Raw genomic sequence first — 17,970 nt, 5'->3', positions numbered from 1 at the left:
AAGACATTTTCCCTTTGCCAGTTTTATCTCTTGACAAACCCTGGAGGACAGCCAAACAGTGGCCTTGAGAGAAGTGTAGCCTTTGGGTGACCATGACCCCCAAGACATTCCATCCCCTGTTATAAGTAGCAAGCTAAAGCTGGTTGATTTGCTTTCACTTTTAAAGTAGAAATCATTCAATGATTCTGTGCTTGAGTAGGTCGAATAGGGCAGTCTTCCTCCAGCAATGAGAACAAACTCATGTTTTGATGTTTATTGACATTTTTCCATCCATTATGCAAAATTACTCTTGTTTTCACAATATATCGATATACATATTAACATAGGAAGAGCGAAAAATTAAGACAACCTCAGCATAATTTATGAAAAATCACCTTGTGAAAATTTTGGTATTATGCACAATGAATCAATGTTCTCATCTTTTTGAAGGGGAGTGGGAAAGGATTTACACATATCTTAGGTATTTAGGACTTTTTGAGGTATTAATGGGCAAGTCAGGATTAAGGGAGCAGCACAATAAATTAGAAAGTCAGGCAGGAAATGGGGGTATCTAAGAATAAGATATCTGTAAATATGATAAATCAGAAAGCAGGATCTTTTCTGCTGTTTAGATAATTCAGGAACCAAGATGTTTTCTTTTTTCTCTGAGCTAGTCAAGACTGCTTTCAGCAGTTGCAGGCATCTCTGAGTTCAGCTAAAGCTTACTTCAAAAAGGATCACTGGTATATTGAGCAGCCCTGGGCATCAGAAGTCCTCCTGTTTGATTAGTTCTTTAATTGTCTGAATCATTGTCTGGTTCCCCTGAGAAAAAGGGAAATTCTAGCATATTCAATAGATATTTGATAGTACAAACATTACAAAGCCAATGTTCACAAAGCACAAATGAAGAATGTTTCTTTCAACACATGGCAAGCAACAGTCAGGAGATTGTTGATTTGTGGAGGGGGTGATTATTCACTTCTGACTCTAACTTTGGGAGAGCCTGCCCCCTCAGCCCTAGCTGGCATTCAGGCTGTTCTTGAAAGAGGGCTAGAGTGAACCCCCTCCCCGATCCCAGTGGGTTAGTTAACCAGCGAAGAAAGAGAGAATTTTGCTTCCCAAGAGTTAGGGCAAGAAGGAAAAATAGGTCCCCCAAATCCAAAATGTACTCTTTTTTCTCTACAAAGAAAGGAAAGACACAAGAAAAGGCCTGTGCCAGGTGGGGCAGGTTAGTAAAGTCCTTACATGTATTGGCATGGAGATACATTTGCAAGGGAATATTAATAAAGTGAGTTAAGATACTTAATTCATAGAGGGAGCAGGACTGCTGGGAATTAAAGTAAGAAGGAGTAAGTCAAGATAATTAAATTAAGACTGTCCTTATCTACACTGAACCTGTTTTGGCAACAGGGCCAGTGGAAAGAGGCTACTCCTACACATGTGGTAGGGGAACATGGAATGTTTTCTTCCCATAAGCTAGCCCTTAGCTCCTTCCATGAGTAAGCCTACATACTAAGTGATCTGGACATGGGCAAAGCGTGGTTACATAAATTTCCCTAAGAGAGAAGAGTTTATAAAGGATGACTTTAAATTTTATTAAAACTAAGAACATTTGAATTTTTCAAAACAATACAATGCAGGAAATATATTTTCAGGTTCTTTTCACCTTTCAAGACTTAGTTTTATTATTCTGCTACTTCTACCACTTGGGAGAACAAAATATTTTTTTTTAATTTCTGAAACATTTATTAAATATAATCTCTTCAGCACATTGAAATATTTACGACTGCAGATACTTTGAGAAAATTATAGATGTATACACACATAAAACCCCATTATGAACAAACAGCACAATCACATTAAATTATGAATCAAAGCCACTTTCTGTACATCCCATGCAAGTGGCAGTGGGCCTGCATTAGTAGAAACAAGTATATCACATAGACTTACATCAAAATCCACCTCCCCAACCCTGGTTTCCCCTCCCTCTTTATACTTTCATGGAGTGCCTAGCTCCAGGCTGTGAAAGTTCCTTCAGTCCTTCATAGACAGCTTGCTTAGAGTCTTTCAGGAACAAAAAAGCCAATCAGTGGTGGCAACCTAGACGATCCGGCTCTGCAAATTTCTGTACCACAGGTGCTGAGGAAAGTAAGTTCTGAACTACTTGTGTCAGGCCAGAGACCTGAAAAACAGAGAGTGGGACAAGTCAGTAGGACAAGAAATGCGTATGTGAAGGGTTTTCAACACTCCACCAAGTATCCCAACACTTTGCCACAGAAACTAGTTGGGACCAGTTGAGATCACCCAAAAGTCACTTGGAAGCAGAGTCACAGTTTAATGAACAATGAATGGAAAGAAGCTGAGAGGCTTTGAGATCCATCTCCTAAGGAACTAAAATCAGATGAAAGGGAGTCAGGAAGTGAGGGATAAGAAAAATGATGGGTAAAAAATAATGGAAGTTCTATAGATATTGGGAAGAAGAAAACTCAAAGAATTTCAACATGAACAGATAAATCAAAGGAAGAGTGATAACAACAGAAGAAAATATGGCCTTCATATCTATTGAACAAGTTCAGGCACCAGTTCATGAAGAAATACTGGAGAAACAAAAAGGAAAATGATTCAGCACTTGATAAGACACAGAACTCTGTGGAATTTGAGAACGTGGAACCACAACATTCCATTACTTAGTAATTCAAACGAGAAATGAGAATTATGAGAATACAATCTATGTCTGGCACAGCAAAAATAATTAACTGAATTGTTGCTGTATTCATCCTTTGTTGCTGAAGAAGACCATGCCATGAGAGAAATGATGACATGACTTACAGGTGACTTTGTTTTGAGTGAAGAAGGGCCATGCAAAGTCACCAGCCCCACTTCTCCTCCAGAGTCATCTGAGTTCAGTTTTGAAATATTCATCAGCATGACTGGAGATGACCAAGGATACACTAGGAGACCTTGGGCTTTTAGGCCGAGGTCTTTTGAAGGTGCTCACTTAAGATGTGCAAACACCTGTTCATTGCATAGGCCTGTTTAAGAACTACCCAGGGGATGGCCCCTTCAATGAGGCCAAGAAAAAGTAAGACATAAGGCTGGGAAAAGAACAGCAACAGTCACTATTGATAATCACTATAAAGTCAGGAAGTTCCAGAAGAGCCCTTAGGCAGGGGCACGTTGGCATCCCAGCATCAGAGTGCAGTAGGTGTAAGGTTTGGAAAAGGAAAATACAGGGCAGGGAAGGAAGGGAAAGGAAGGGAAGGATAGCGAAAGAAAGGGAAGGGAAGGCAAGGCAAGGGAAAGGAAGGGAAAGGAAGGGAAGGGAAGGGAAGGAAAGGGAAGGGAAGGGAAGGGAAGGAAAGGGAAGGGAAGCGAAGGGAAGGGAAAGGAAGGGAAAGGAAGGGAAGGGAAGGGAAGGAAAGGGAAGAAACTAGCCAATAAAACCCAAATCAACTATACATTTTTTACTCATTCAAATTTACCTTCCTTTGTAGAGGAGAAGGAAGGCGAGGGGATGTAGACAGGAGAGGAGGAGCTGAGTTACCCAGTTAGCTGGGTCCCCATTCAGGCAGCTGCGTCTACTCACAGGATTGAGTTCGTCCTTCCTTGCTGAAGAAGAACATGCCATCAGAGAAATGATGACATGACTTGCACGTGACTTTATTTTGAGTGAGAGAAGGCTACTCCTCCAGAGCCATCTCAATGAGTGGAATAGAAAAAGCTGAAGGTGCAATGAATAACAAGCCTTACCAAAAAAACGAAAGAAATAATAACAAATTAAGAATGTAAATACACAGAAGTGGGCAACCTAGAAAAAGAGGAGTCAAAAACAACATTAAATAAAAATATGATCATTATGCAAGCAAAATAAGGATTTCAAGGCAGGATGTGCAGTGACAACATAAGGATCTCACAGAAGAATACAACAGGACAGAAAATCTTAACATCACAATGAAGGAAATAATAGAAATGTCCAGAACTTCTGAACACAGAACATGAAAATTCCAGTTGAAAGAATTCACAGAATGCTTCCAGAAGATAATCATATAATGGTTACATTTCATTTAATTCAGAAATAAGAAGTTCTGCAAGTCCTCAGAAGAAGGACCTTCAAATATAAGGGAAAGAGCAATGAAAGATCAGAACACTATTCTGTGTCCAATAGAAAACTGACTAACAAATGGAATAATGTACTGTGCTTTGAAGAGTAATGGAACTGAGGATGCAGTTCTTTGTAAGACATTTACCCTACCCTGTAAATCTGAGCTTAACCAGAGAAATCAAGACAGAAAAAGGCAAAGGCAAAAAAGGGCAAGAACAAGGAATATGAAACATGCTGAGAAAGAGAATCAGAACTGAAGAGGTTATTTACCTCTCCAACACCCGAAACAGTAGAAGCGCAGGAGGAAATAAATGCTTAAGGCAATGCTAATAACAGTAACACAGTGACAACAGAGAGATCAGCACGACTTTTTCTAAATGTGTGGAAGGAGACAGCAGTGAAGTGGAAATTTGGTCGAGGTAACAATGAAGGTGCTGATGGGGGCATTACAGACAGAACTTGGCAACATCTTCCCTACAGGTGAATGCTTCTTTTGTGTGACTAGGTTACAATATGGAAAGGTATGTAAAAGGGGAGAGGGGATCAGAGGGAAAGAGAAGAGAAGAAGTGAGGAGGAGGATAGAAAGAACGAAAATGAAAAGGAAGGGGAAAGGAAGGAGCCCTCACGTTGGAAGTGACATGGGGTTCAACTGATGAATATTCTTATGGGTGAAAGGAGATGAGGATCTTAAAGTAGATAAGGCCCAAGAATATTGTACTTCAAATGGCCACTTACGCTGTGGGTGGGGGAGTGAGGGGTATCTGGAACCTCTGGGCCATCTGGCACCTGGAAGAGTGGGAGAACATGAACACAGGGAGATTCCCAGGCAAATGCAGTAAAGTAACTAAAGGAACATAGTACTGTGTTTGCAACAGAAGAAGGAACTTGAAACTGAAAAGCTTCTGCACAGACAAAATTAATGCTTCTAAGATAAGAAGCGAAGTGATCAAATGCAGAAAACAATTTATACTAAATTTCTCTGATCAGAGTTAAGTATCGAAAATCTCATGTATCCTTTTCTCAACAGATGAATGGATAAAAGATACGAACAGTTGTCCAAAAAACTGGAAAGAATTCATAGCTGCATGAAAAACGCTCCAAATGAGTAATAAAGGAGGAATGCAATTGAAACAACCATAAAGTTTCACCTCCCACTCTGTAAAATGGTAAAAGTGACAAGACATAGCAAAAATCAACGTCATAGAGGCTGGGAAACACAGGCACAGTAATAAATTTTCAGAATTGTGAAATGGCACAAATGTCTTCTAAAGGAATTTGGAATTATGCAAATAAAGTTACTACAATGTCCATACCTTTGGAACTAGAGACTCGATTACTGAGCTTATTTCTCGAGGAAGCCATCGATAAGAAAAAAAAATGTCCCCATATACTCAAAAATACTTACAACAACACTTTTTTATTAACGCTGACAACTGGAAACAAAGTAGATGTCCATCAATCAGGGAATGCCTGAATGTAATAGAATATGACTATGCTGTAAGAAATGATGTGCAGAGAGATGTAAGAAAAAGCAATATACACAGCAACTACAACAATGTAAATAGAAGGAATGCACACACAAATCAAAACTATAAAAAAGCAAGGGGGACTCAAATGAAGAGATAGCCCTTCATGGAGGTGGAAGGTCCATAGGTAGTAAATATTACCCAAGTTTTTGGACACATGTATCAATCAATTGTATGACCTGTTGTCTTCTTTTTCCTCTACAAAAAACACTGTTTGTCATGGGGGATGGTTCTCTGAGAAGTGACAAGGAAGTATACATTGAATACCATAGTGATGCAAACAGAAAACAGGAAATATCAATAAAAACTTACTTTTAAAAATTATAAATCAGCTTCAGTCTTCCTCCTCTTGCCTAATTGGTTGGAAAGGCTGGTTCTCTGGCCTCTTTCAGTATCTGGCAATACGAGTATTCTAGTCAGAGGATTTAAGGGCAGAATGCTCATGTCTTGTGGAGTGAGCAGGATGAACTGTTGGCATTGCTGGGAATGTGCAATCTTGAGGATCATGTCCATGGCAATTCTTCGACTGACAGGGTCCATGTACATATCAAATGCATCCAGACATCTGAAAGGAGATTCTGTGATGGACCATAAAGTAAGAATGAAAACAAAGTTTGCAAAAGACTTTTCACTCCCTGCCAGGAATTGCATGTCACCAGAAGCAGCTTCATTTCCTTCTTTAGGCTGGACTCTTATAGAAAGGGTTTCATTTTTGTGATCAAAGCTCATTTTCCCGGAGTAGGCCCACTGAGATAGTAAGTTATCAAAGTATAATTTGCATCGTAAAGCAAAACCTCTCCTAAATTGCTGCAATGTTTCATATTTTTGTTTAGATGCTTGATCCAGTGATTTAGCACACTCTTTCAAATTCTTCACTTTAGTATCTAGACCCTGATGTCTTTCTTTTACTTCTTGGTACTGCTGTATTATTTCTTCTCTGCTTCCATAAATTCTGTTTTCTAATTCTATTTTCTGCTTTAACACACTAACTACTTCTTCAAGAAAAGCGGGGGTTTCCATAATATCTTTTCGTTCTGGGCAGAGGTATTTGGCTTCAGCAAGCTCTATCTCCAGATTGCTCTCTTTCATTGACAGCTCTTCCTTTGTCACTTCGAGAGAATCCAGGTGTAGTTTAAGCCAATCTTGATAATGCAGCATGTATCTTTTTTCAGTTTCCATTTCTACATTGACCTTGTTTAGTTCTTGATTCAGAGCTTCTGTTGATTCTGAAACTTGGCACATTTCTCTCTTAATGTTTTCATGTCTCTGTTCAGCATCCATTTTCTGTTTTCTTAAATTCTTCATCTCTTCCTTTCTCATTTTGACCTTTTCCTCCACTTCTTTCATCTGCTTTTTAATTTCTTCTACTTCTTTTTCCAGAATGGAGATATCTCCTGGTGGGTTTTCTTCCTTCTCCAGATCTCTTATTTCTATGTTGATTTTTGTCACTCTCATCTGGATTTCCTTTAAATGTAGATCATGATTCTTCAAAATTTCTTGATTCTTTCTGATATCATTTTCAAGTGTACATGCATGTTGCTTATAGACAGACAACTGTGCCATTTTATTTTCAATTTCTTTCTCCAAATGACTTATTTCTCTTTCCACATCAATCAAGTAAGTAGGTCTCAATTTTTCACATGAGTAATAGCGTCTCTCCAACACTTGGTCACCATCAGCAGTGAAAACTTCACTACAGTTCTTGGGGGGCCTCTGAGCCTGCATTACTCTACGAGCCAAAGAGTTATTTTTGATAAGCAGCACTGACTCTATGCCCCTCATGTCAATCAAAGCATTGGCCACCACTGCCTCACTTATTTCTAAAGCTGAGAGAACTGTTGGAAACTCTGGGTGAAAGGCTGCTTTATGTGTTACATCGTGTACCTCACGCTGAAATGGTGCCACAATTACCTGTGGTCGTGGAGAGCCTGGTGGATAAAACTTTTCCATTAGGCCCTGAAGTACTTCCTCATCTTTGTGGTTGTTACAACAAAAGGCAAGAAGAAGGCCCTTTAAGCAGGACTCAACAGCCAAAGCAAATTCCGGATCTCGGAGATGAATGTAAGCTCCTAGTGGGCCTATAGGTTTGCAAGTAAAGAACCCTTGTCTACTAGCAGTGTCTACTGCTTCAAGAAGGGCTGTCATTTGTGGTTCAAATCGTTTCACTGGATCACTTTTGCAGTCTTTTAATCGGTTTAGCTGTTGCTGCTCATCGTTCAGTAATTGCTGTATATCTGATACTTCTTCCCTAAGTCGAGAATGTTCTTCATCGTCGTTTTGGATAGCTTGCTGAAGATGTCCCATCGCTTGAACAAGTGAATCTTCTTCATCCTGAAAGTCTTTTATCTTTACCCTCAACGTGAAAATTTTTTCTTCTTTTTCTGAGTTTTCTTGTTCTATATTCTTTTTTAGGTCTTCAATTTGGGTGCACTGTTGTTTGGCCTTGCCTCCTAACCCTTTCAATTCATTTTGGGAAGCATCATATAAAACTTCAGCTTCCTTACATGCCTTTTCTTTTCTATTTACATCTTCTCTTGCCTCAACACATTTGGTCTCTAATGCAGAGGCTTCTTTGTTCAATTGGTGCAATTTCTCCTGAATGTCTTTAAATTTCTTGATTGCTTCATAAAATTTGTACTGACAGGCCTTCAATTCCTGATTTAATCTGATGGTATGCTGATCTCCAAAGTTTATATTAGTTACCATCTCTTCAATTTGTCTTTCAGATTCGTTCACTACTGCCCAGGGTATCTCTCTTTTCAATTCCTCTATTACTTTCCTTAAGGCAGCCATACTCTGGAAACGCTCTTCTATCTCTTTTATTCGACAGTTGAGTTCCCAGAGCTGGGCTTCTCCTTTTTCTATCTGATTCTGAGTCCAGACCTTTCTCTCCAAAATGTGTAAGTAATCGTCATTCATCTGCTCAAGTTGGGTCACTTTCAGAAAGAATTTGTATCTGTCACCATCATTTCTGGTATGCAATAACTGCCTGCCCATCTCCTGCTGTAAAATAGACATTGGATTATCTACCCGTATATTAAAATGATCGAGAATGGCCCTTAGCTCTTCTTTCTCAGAACAAACCAGACTGCCTGCGTGGTCTTTTAGCTTATACCTTACAGAACCATTTACACTGATATATTGCTGCACCATTATGGAGTCCCCATACTGGTCAGATTTGAAAGCATCTTCCCCTCTGTTGTGTAATGTGATGGAGATGTGGGCTGAACGCTCTCCATGTTTCACAAACTCTCTCAAAGATGATCCTAACGCTTGTCCACCCAGACCAACCACTAGAGCTGTCAGCAATGCACTCTTGCCCTTCTGTCCCACCACAAAGTTGACCCCGGACCCAAATTTCACTGGCCCCAGTTTGGCATAGCACATAAAGTTCTCCAACTGGATACTCTCAATGATACCGACTTCCACTGAGGCCGAATGAGAAGCAGCAGCACCAGCTCCCTGAGAAACACTCTGGAAGAGGACCCTCTCCTTGTCCTCATTCGCATCGCTCTGTGGCCCTGGCCTTGCACTTGGTTGCCCCTGTGCAGCTGGGGGAGTGTGGTCCTCTTTCCTCTCAGCCATTGGGTCAGTGACAGAAGAAACCTGCGTGGATGGGAGGACCTTCTAGTGCTTCTCCCCTTTCCCCTCCTCCTCCCCAAGGAGGCTCTATCCGAGGGTGCGTCTCTGCAGCCCTGGAGAGCTCCTTTTAGCCCCTTTGAGCCCCTGCCCAGGCCCCTCCTTCCTGCTCTAGTGCGGCAGACAAGGCCAAGGTGGAAGCCACCCCCACCCTCCCCCTGAGAGGCACAGCTGCGCAGCTCTGGGCCCCAAGCAGGCCAGCAGGGTTGGCAGCAATGGGGATGGATGCTCAGCCTCGGTTTCGGTAATACGTTCCCCATCCCCCTCCGCACCGCAGACCCCCTCCTCCCAGCAGACCACGTCCCCCTCAGTACCACGCGGGCCCGTGCCGCAGGGTTTCCTCACCACTCAGCCCGAGATGCTCAGCAGCAGCATGGTCCAGATCCCAATCTGCAGTAGAATCTCCCTGGCAAGAGGGTTCTGGCGTCTGGGCCACCACCAGGGAGACAGGGAAGGGACTGGAGCTTGCGCAACAGCGTCTCGACTCCGCCCCCTCAATGCGGGGGACGGGAGGGGGGGGCGGGAGAAACAGCTCTGAAGTAGCCCTCCTTCTGCGCCTGCGCAGGGCCCGGGTCTCTAGGGGCGGGGCTCGAGCAACCAGTGATCCTGAGTGGCAGCTTCTCCGCGGCCCCTCCCCCTCCCCCCACTGTCTCGTACCTCCGCATTGGCAATGCTGGCTACAAAGAGGTGGCCAGTGGCAATGTGGAAAGAATGCATCTGGTGGCTCTCTATGTGCCTGTCTGTCCTAAGCCTCCTCCTTGTTAGTTCCCATGTATTCCCCGGGACGGAAAACTCCCGGGTCTCCTCCACCTCCAGGCCTTCCTACCTCTCCAGAGAGGCTCCAGTCCTGTCTTTGCTTCCTCCACCTCTCCTCCCTCCTTGTTTCCCTGTGTGTGTGTCTCTCCTTTCTGACAGGGCAAATGTTTGAAATTCAGACCGGGGACTTCTTCAGGTGGACGTTTGGTTTAGCAGCTCCTTCGGGCACTTTCTTGGGGTGGACAGCTATTATCTAGCGTCCATTGTTACGTTGTTTTGAGTGTGTGTGTGTGTTTGTGTCTGTGTGTGCCCACCCACCAAGATCATCTTTGGTCTAAGAGAGACAGCCAAAGGACCATACTTCTATTAAAATGTTGGCATTGTTAATAACACTGTTAAATCCCTCAGAAATGATGTCTCTTCGATCTTTTTAAATGCTACAGTCACTACAACCAAGAAAGGATCAGTCTTGCACTCTAGATTCCTAACAAAATCTTCCATACATGTATTGGGCCCACGGGGAGAGTTTTTGGTAGGACTCTGGGTGTGATCTGACTCTACTTTTCACTAGTAATTCACTAGCAATTTCGCTAGTAATTAAATTTTATGTAGGGAAAGTCTGTATATTTATGTCTATCTGTTTTTAATGCTGCAGATCTCTAATTTTTCACTTTCACTAATAGAGTCCTCTGGAACAGGCTACAGGGACAGAATGCTAGCAAATGAAAACCTCTGCTACAATGGGCTTTGGAAAGAATTCTATTTTTAAACAAAGTTTTGGGAGGTGTTTAGGGAGTAATCTGGCAGAGATGTGGGAAACCACCTGAGAAAACTTAGAGTCCATTTTGGGATTGGATGTTGACCATTTCAACCTTCTTATGATGTTTAAAGAGTTAATATGCAGGCATGGCAGAAAAAAATTTCTTGCAGGTAAAAGTTTCATTGACAACCCTGGGTTTTTAAGAGAATTTGATGAGACAGGAAAGCTGTGAGTACCACGTTTTGTAGAAAGGAGCATTCGTGGGGAGTAGATTAGGAGTAACATGCTTAAAATTTTGCCCAAGAAGAAGAAGCCCCCCGAGGGTTTTCAGGCAAATGTGTCCCCAGAAATTAGGCAAAATGTAGGAATGGGGGTGAAATGAAAAAAAAAAAAAGTGTACTCTGAGCAGAAGCAGGAGGCAGACAGGTAAGTACAAAAGCTGTGTAGAAAGCTCTCCCAAGGCGTAGTGGTTTTTTTTCATTTTTTTCTCCAAATTCAACAATTTATTTGTTTTCAATTTTCAACAATCACTTCCATAAGTTCCAAATTTTATACCCCTCTCTCCCCAAGACAGCTTGCAATTGTGTATTGGTTCTGCACACACATTCCTATTAAACACATTTTCACATTAGTGATGTTGAATGGAAGAATTAAAATGAATGCGAGAAAAACCTTGAGAGAAATGAAACATAGCAAAAGAGAAAATACTCTACTTCATTCTTCCTTCCAACCCCACAGTTCTTTCTCTGGATGTGGATGGAATTTTGCATCATGAGTCCTTTGGAAGTGTTTTAGGTCCTTGCATTGCTGTAGAGGGGTAAGTATCAAAAACAGTCCTTACACACTGTGGCTGTTACTGTGTATAATGTTCCCCTGGGTTGGCTCACTTCACTCAGCATCAGTTCATATAAGTCCAAGTTTTACAGAAGTCTGACTTTGTCATTTTCAATCAAAATTTTAATTATCTTTCTAAGTCTCTCTATCCAGTTCCTCAGATTATTGCACTTTCCTTTTTATTTTAATTGTAAGACAAGATAGCTCACAAGTTATTACTTTTACTAACATAACTTGAACAAAGCAAAGAAGATAAAACTTAATGATTAATGTGTTTGTGTGTTTGTATCACAAGTTTGTCATTCTTCCTTAATTACACTCACTCTGGAAAAATAAGATACTTCAGAACTTAAATCTTTTACTGATAATAAGTTCAAATGCAAATATTAAGTCTTGCTTAAGCCATAGAATGACAACAAATTCAGATCAAAATAGGAAGGTCTCTTCTGCTTTACAGATCATTCTAATAGTAAAATATTTTGAAAATTTAGTAAATCTACTTCACAAAAATCACAAAAGATTTTACAAAGCATTGCTTATAAAACTATTTGCCCTTCTTTAAACAGAGTTTAAAATTTATTCTGATGTTCACTAAACTTTTGTGAAAAAAATTAGTTGGAAGCTTTTAAAATAATAGATATCTCTTTCTTACTCATTAAAGCAAAAATTAACCTTAAAAATTGGAATTCGTTAAACTATACTGATGTAAAGAAACACAAATTCAAAAAGTATTATAATAAAGCTGAATTCTCAGTTATTACAGAATTCCTAGATATCACAAAGTTTCTCAGTCAAAAAGGTGTTTGTAAGGGAAAGGAGATGTACATTCATTAAGTCAAGAAAGACCTATCTAGGCGGGGCCAAGATGGCGGAGTAGAAAGACACACATATGCAGGCTGTCCCCACACAGCTCATAAAATACCTGTAGAGAGGGATTCTCAACAAATTTTGGAGCAGCAGAAGCGGAGAACAATAGAGTGGAGGAGATTTCCAGCCCATGGTGACCTGAAACGTGGAGCAAAGTCCAGCCCAGTCTTGGCCAAGCAGTGTGTAGGTCAAGAACAGCCCTCGGGGGTGGAATCCCCAGTCGTAGTAGCAGCCTTCCTACATCCCTCAACCCACAGGCACCAAAGGTCAGTGATGGGGTTTTTTCAGCTCACTGGGAAGGGAGAAGCACCTTCCTATAGCTCTGGCCTCAGGCAATGGCCAAAGAAACCACATCTGGCAGGCGGCAGCAGTTCCCACCAAAGCCCTTACAGCAGCCCGCATCCATTCTTGGATCGTAAAAACTCTGGGGGCACTGAAGAGCTGATTATTACCTCAGCCTTGTATAGAGGCCCTGAGGGTACTGATCTTTATACACTGAATGGTGGCCTTGCCCATGCAGCTTATCTGAAAATTAGCCTGGCTTGGGAGAACTGGAGGCCAGGTGGCTGTGGAGAGGAAACTGCTAAGATTCTGGGCACAAAAATCTCTCCTCCTCCCAGACCAGTGGACATGCTTGATTGTGCCACCTTGGAGGAACTGAGAACTTACAGGACCCAAAAGTCAAGTAACTGGTTGGGAAAATGCCAAAAAAAAGGGAAAAAATAAGACTATAGAAAGCTACTTTCTTGGAGAACAGATATCTTCTCCCATCCTTTTGGATGAGGAAGAACAATGTTTACGATCAGGGAAAGACACAAAAGTCAAGGCTTCTGTATCCCAAACATCCAAAATAAATATTCAATGGTCTCAGGCCATGGAAGAGCTCAAAAAGCATTTTGAAAATCAAGTAAGAGAGGTGGAGGAAAAACTGGGAAAGGAAATGAGAGAGATACAAGAAAAGCATAAAAAGCAGGTCAACAGCTTGCGAAAGTAAACCCCAAAAAATGCTGAAGAAAATACCACATTGAAAAATAGGCTAACTCAATTGGCAAAAGAGGTTCAAAAAGCCAATGAGGAGAAGAATGCTTTCAAAAGCAGAATTAGCCAAATGGAAAAGGAGGTTCAAAAGCTCACTGAACAAAATAGCTCTTTCAAAATTAGAATGGAACAGATGGAGGCTAATGACTTTATGAGAAACCAAGAAATCACAAAACAAAACCAAAAGAATGAAAAAATGGAAGATAATGTGAAATATTTCACTGGAAAAACAACTGACCTGGAAAATGGGTCCAGGAGAGACAATTTAAAAATTATGGGACTACCTAAAAGCCATGATCAAAAAAAAGAGCTTAGACATCATCTTTCATGAAATTATCAAGGAAAACTGCCCTGATATTCAAGAACCAGGGGGCAAAATAAGTATTCAGGGAATCCACCTATCACTGCCTGAAAGAGATCCAAAAAGAGAAACTCCTAGGAACATTGTGGCCAAATTCCAGAGTTCCCAGGTGAAGGAGAAAATATTGCAAGCAGCTAGAAAGAAACAATTCAAGTATTGTGGAAATACAATCAGTATAACACAAGATCTAGCAGCTTCTACATTAAAGGACTGAAGGGTGTGGAATATGGTATTCCAGAAGTCAAAGGAACTAGGACTAAAACCAAGAATCACCTACCCAGTAAAGCTGAGCATAATACTTCAGGGGAAAAAATGGTCTTTCATTGAAATAGAGGGCTTTCAAGCACTCTTTATGAAAAGACCAGTGCTGAAAAGAAAATTTGACTTTCAAACACAAGAATCAGGAGAAGCACGAAAAGGTAAACAGCAAAGAGAAATCATAAGGGACTTACTAAAGTTGAACTGTTTACATTCCTACATGGAAAGACAATATTTGTAACTCTTGAAACTTTCTTTTCAGTTATCTGGGTAGTTGGTAGGATTACACACACACACACACACACACAGACATACACACACACACACACACACAGAGACAGAGACAGAGACAGAGACAGAGAGACAGAGAGCACAGGGTGAATTGAATAGGATGAGACCATATCTTAAAAAATGAAATTAAACGGTGAGAGGGAAATATATTGGAAGGAGATAAGGAGAAATGGAATGGGATAAATTATCTCTCATAAAAGAGGCAAGTAAAAAATTTTCGGTGGAGGGATAAAGGGGGAAGGTGAGAGAAAAATCATGAAGCTTACTTTCAGCACATTTGATTCAAGGAAGGAATAAAATGCACACTCAGTTTGGTATGAAAACTTATCTTACAATACAGGAAATTGAGGCAGAAGGGGATAAGCAGGGTGGGGGAAAAGATGGAAGGGAGGGCAGTGGGAGGAGGGAGCGATTAGAAGTCAACACTCTTGGGGAGGGATAAGACCAAAAGACAGAAGAGAAGAAATAGGGGGCAGGATAGGATGCAGGGAAATGTAGTTAGTCTTACACAACACGACTATTATGGACGTTATTTGCAAAACTACAGAGATATGACCTATTTTGAATTGCTTGCCTTTCCAATAGGGAATAGGTCGGGAGGGAGGGATGAAGAGAAGTTGGAACTCAAAGTTTTAGGAACAACTGTTGAGTATTGTTCTTGCAACTAGGAATTGAGAAATACAGGTAACTGGGTATAGAAAATTATCTTGCCCTATGGGACAACAGAAAAGATAGGGATAAGGGAAGGGAGGGATGTTCAAAGGGAGGACAGATTGGTGATAGGGGTAATTAGAATGCTTGGCGTTTTGGGGTGGGGGAAGGGAGAAATGGGGAGAAAATTTGGAACCCAAAATTTTGTGGAAATGAATGTTGAAAACTTAAATAAATAAATTTAAATAAAAAAAGAAAGACGTATCCAACTAATTTAGCCTTATCACAATATCAAACCTTCCTTAAACATATCACTTGGATTGAGAACATTCTGGCATTTCACATAGATAGTTCCTAAATCTTCAAATTAACAGACATAAATATATCTTTAAATGAAACAGGCTTGAAAATCATAACCCTATTTTTTTCAGGGATTCTCATTTGCTCAATTGGTATCCTATAGCACAGTAACTTTTGCACAATTTTATAGGAGCTTTAGGTCAATTGATTTATAAATCACCTTGGATAATATGTGGAAACTATAAATTTAAGCCGTGATATATTTTCATAATAGCCAAGATTTCAAATGGGAAAGTCGATCGTAGTAAATATCAGATTATCTAATTTCATCAAATTCTTGAAAAAACCAAATTTATATATAACAAGATCCAAAATAAATTGCTTTGACATCATTTCTACCTCACAGTTATCTCTCACACTTCACAATCTAAGAGAAATTCAGAAATAAAATCTTAGAAATGGAGTTTTCACACAAACAATAGATTTCATATGACATCAATTGCATTTCCAAAGTATCCTACATACAAATTATTCATCTTATTATTTTGGTAATTAAGACTACAATTACATTAGAGAGAGGTAATAATAATATTATATGAATCCTGTCAGTCATTATGTTAACCATTTTACAATCATTATAGCATTTTGAACCCATAACAACAACCATAATTATTTTTCCCTTTACAAATCATGAAATTGGTCAAAAAGAGACAAAATACATTTTATTTCAACTGGAACAGAGAAGTATGAAGGTTACCAAGAGCAGAAAGGCTGGTGTCCCAGTGGTGATATTACCTGAAGGCAAGTCTTAGTGAATGTTCGCCACAGACGTGATCCATCCACCTATCCCTTCTCCCACAGTTGCAGAATTTACTAAGCCTGAGGCAAATCAACTGCTGGGACAGGGTGGGCAGAATGTATAGGACCTGGTTATCATTTCCAAACTTTACCAAGAAGGGTGGATTACAAGTTGCCCAAAGGCACAATACTGTTAGATACACTGCCAGTCTGTGAATTGCTGCACGTACATTTCTCCTGCATTCTCTTCTCTATAATTGGATCTGGGATGAGAGGGGTAACCATGAACCCTTGTGGCTGTTAAACATTCCCATTCTGGGATACTCTCTTAACTCTGAGAGCGAATGGGGAATGCTAAGTGATCAGGACTGGTTGGGGTGTTTTAGCAAGGTGAGCTCCTGGAGCTACCCACAGTCTTCAGAATTTTTTTCCAGTAATTCCAAATGACCACTTCCTGAACTTCTTAATGATTAATCTCACAACCTACAAAATCTGCCAAAGTGATTTTAAGTAAAAATAATCTAACTTTCCATTGTAATTCCAGGTTGGCCAGACTGGAACAACAAGGAAAAGTCTTAAAATTTTGTTTTTATTTCCCTAGCTGCAGCCCTTAGAAGTCTCTGGCTGCCTGCATTTTAAATCTTACAGGATAACGGACTCATTCACAGCACACATGGCCCAGACGGGGACCTACACTGACAGACAAATTGACAACTAATGACAAGACAAATACAAACAGAGATCACAATTAACTACAGAGAGAGGCAGAATCAGAAACTTGTTAGAAGTCCCCATTTTGAATTGGCTGTTAATATTCCAAAGAAAGGGGGTTGCAAGGGTTCAAGATCTGACAGAATAAGGGTGGATCCTCCAACCTTTGCTTGGAGCACCTCTGTGGTTGTTGGAGGTGGGGAGCCTTGACCCTCCGAAGTTTCTGACTTTCCATAACCTTGAGACAAGTGCTTCATTGAGATATCTAATGCCCTGATTTCTTACAAGAGTGACAAAAACCAGATTTGTGTTTTCTTATGACATTATGAGTGGGGAGTGCATTTGGGATGGGAGCTGTTCGAAACTACCTTTTAACTTTAAAGTCGTCATCTTGTGTTTCCAAGGTTTTGAAACCCGGGAGATCATCTTGGTTATAATCTGCAGGAAATCCTTAAAGGAAAGGGGAGTGGGAGGAATAAGGGAATAATGTAGTTTGAAGGGCTGGGACTCTAGGGTGGCCTGTTGGAGACCTATGAGGTAAAGGTGGAGGGACACCTTAAAGATTCCAGGGCATGTTTAACTAGGCCGAAGTAGAATTACAGAGGGAGGGACAGGTTTGCCACTACTATGTGCTCGGTTTATATTTTCACCTATTCTATCCCAGTTGTCAGGGGCGATGATTCCTTCCTTTGGGAACCACGGGTTAAGCATTATTATCTCATCAATCATTTCTTCAATTCTACATTCCTGTAGCTTAGCCCCTGACTGCTTTACTTAGCATTTCAACAAATTACATAACTTCTCCTAGTAGGATGATCTTGACCTATAATGCTTCCTCTTTCTTCTCATGGTGGAGACCCCAGATGAGACTGAGCTGCCAACTCCTGCTGCCACCGAATTGGTCCCTTCAGATCCCACATAGGGCACCAGACAATGCATCCCACACAGCAGAATTTGAACAGGGGTCAACTGGAAGGGGGTAAGAGCTCATGCGGGAATAGAAGAGAACGCATACACCAAACTGTTCAAGGTATAGCCTGGGCAGGCTCGGGAACAAGTCACTGCTCCAAGCTGCTCCAGGAGTCAACTTTTACTTAG

At 40.8% G+C, this 17,970-nt stretch overlaps 1 pseudogene; it reads right to left on the bottom strand.

The window, feature by feature from the left end:
- Positions 1–238: 238 nt before the first annotated feature.
- On the bottom strand, positions 239–9,802 carry LOC140516083 (structural maintenance of chromosomes protein 6 pseudogene; annotated as a pseudogene).
- Positions 9,803–17,970: the final 8,168 nt, after the last annotated feature.

This window comes from Notamacropus eugenii, chromosome X (genome assembly GCF_028372415.1).
Source record: "Notamacropus eugenii isolate mMacEug1 chromosome X, mMacEug1.pri_v2, whole genome shotgun sequence".
In the NCBI taxonomy this organism is placed as follows: Eukaryota; Metazoa; Chordata; class Mammalia; order Diprotodontia; family Macropodidae; genus Notamacropus; species Notamacropus eugenii.
Note: the sequence above shows the minus strand (reverse complement) of the source record. Positions and strands in the feature narration are given on the sequence as shown.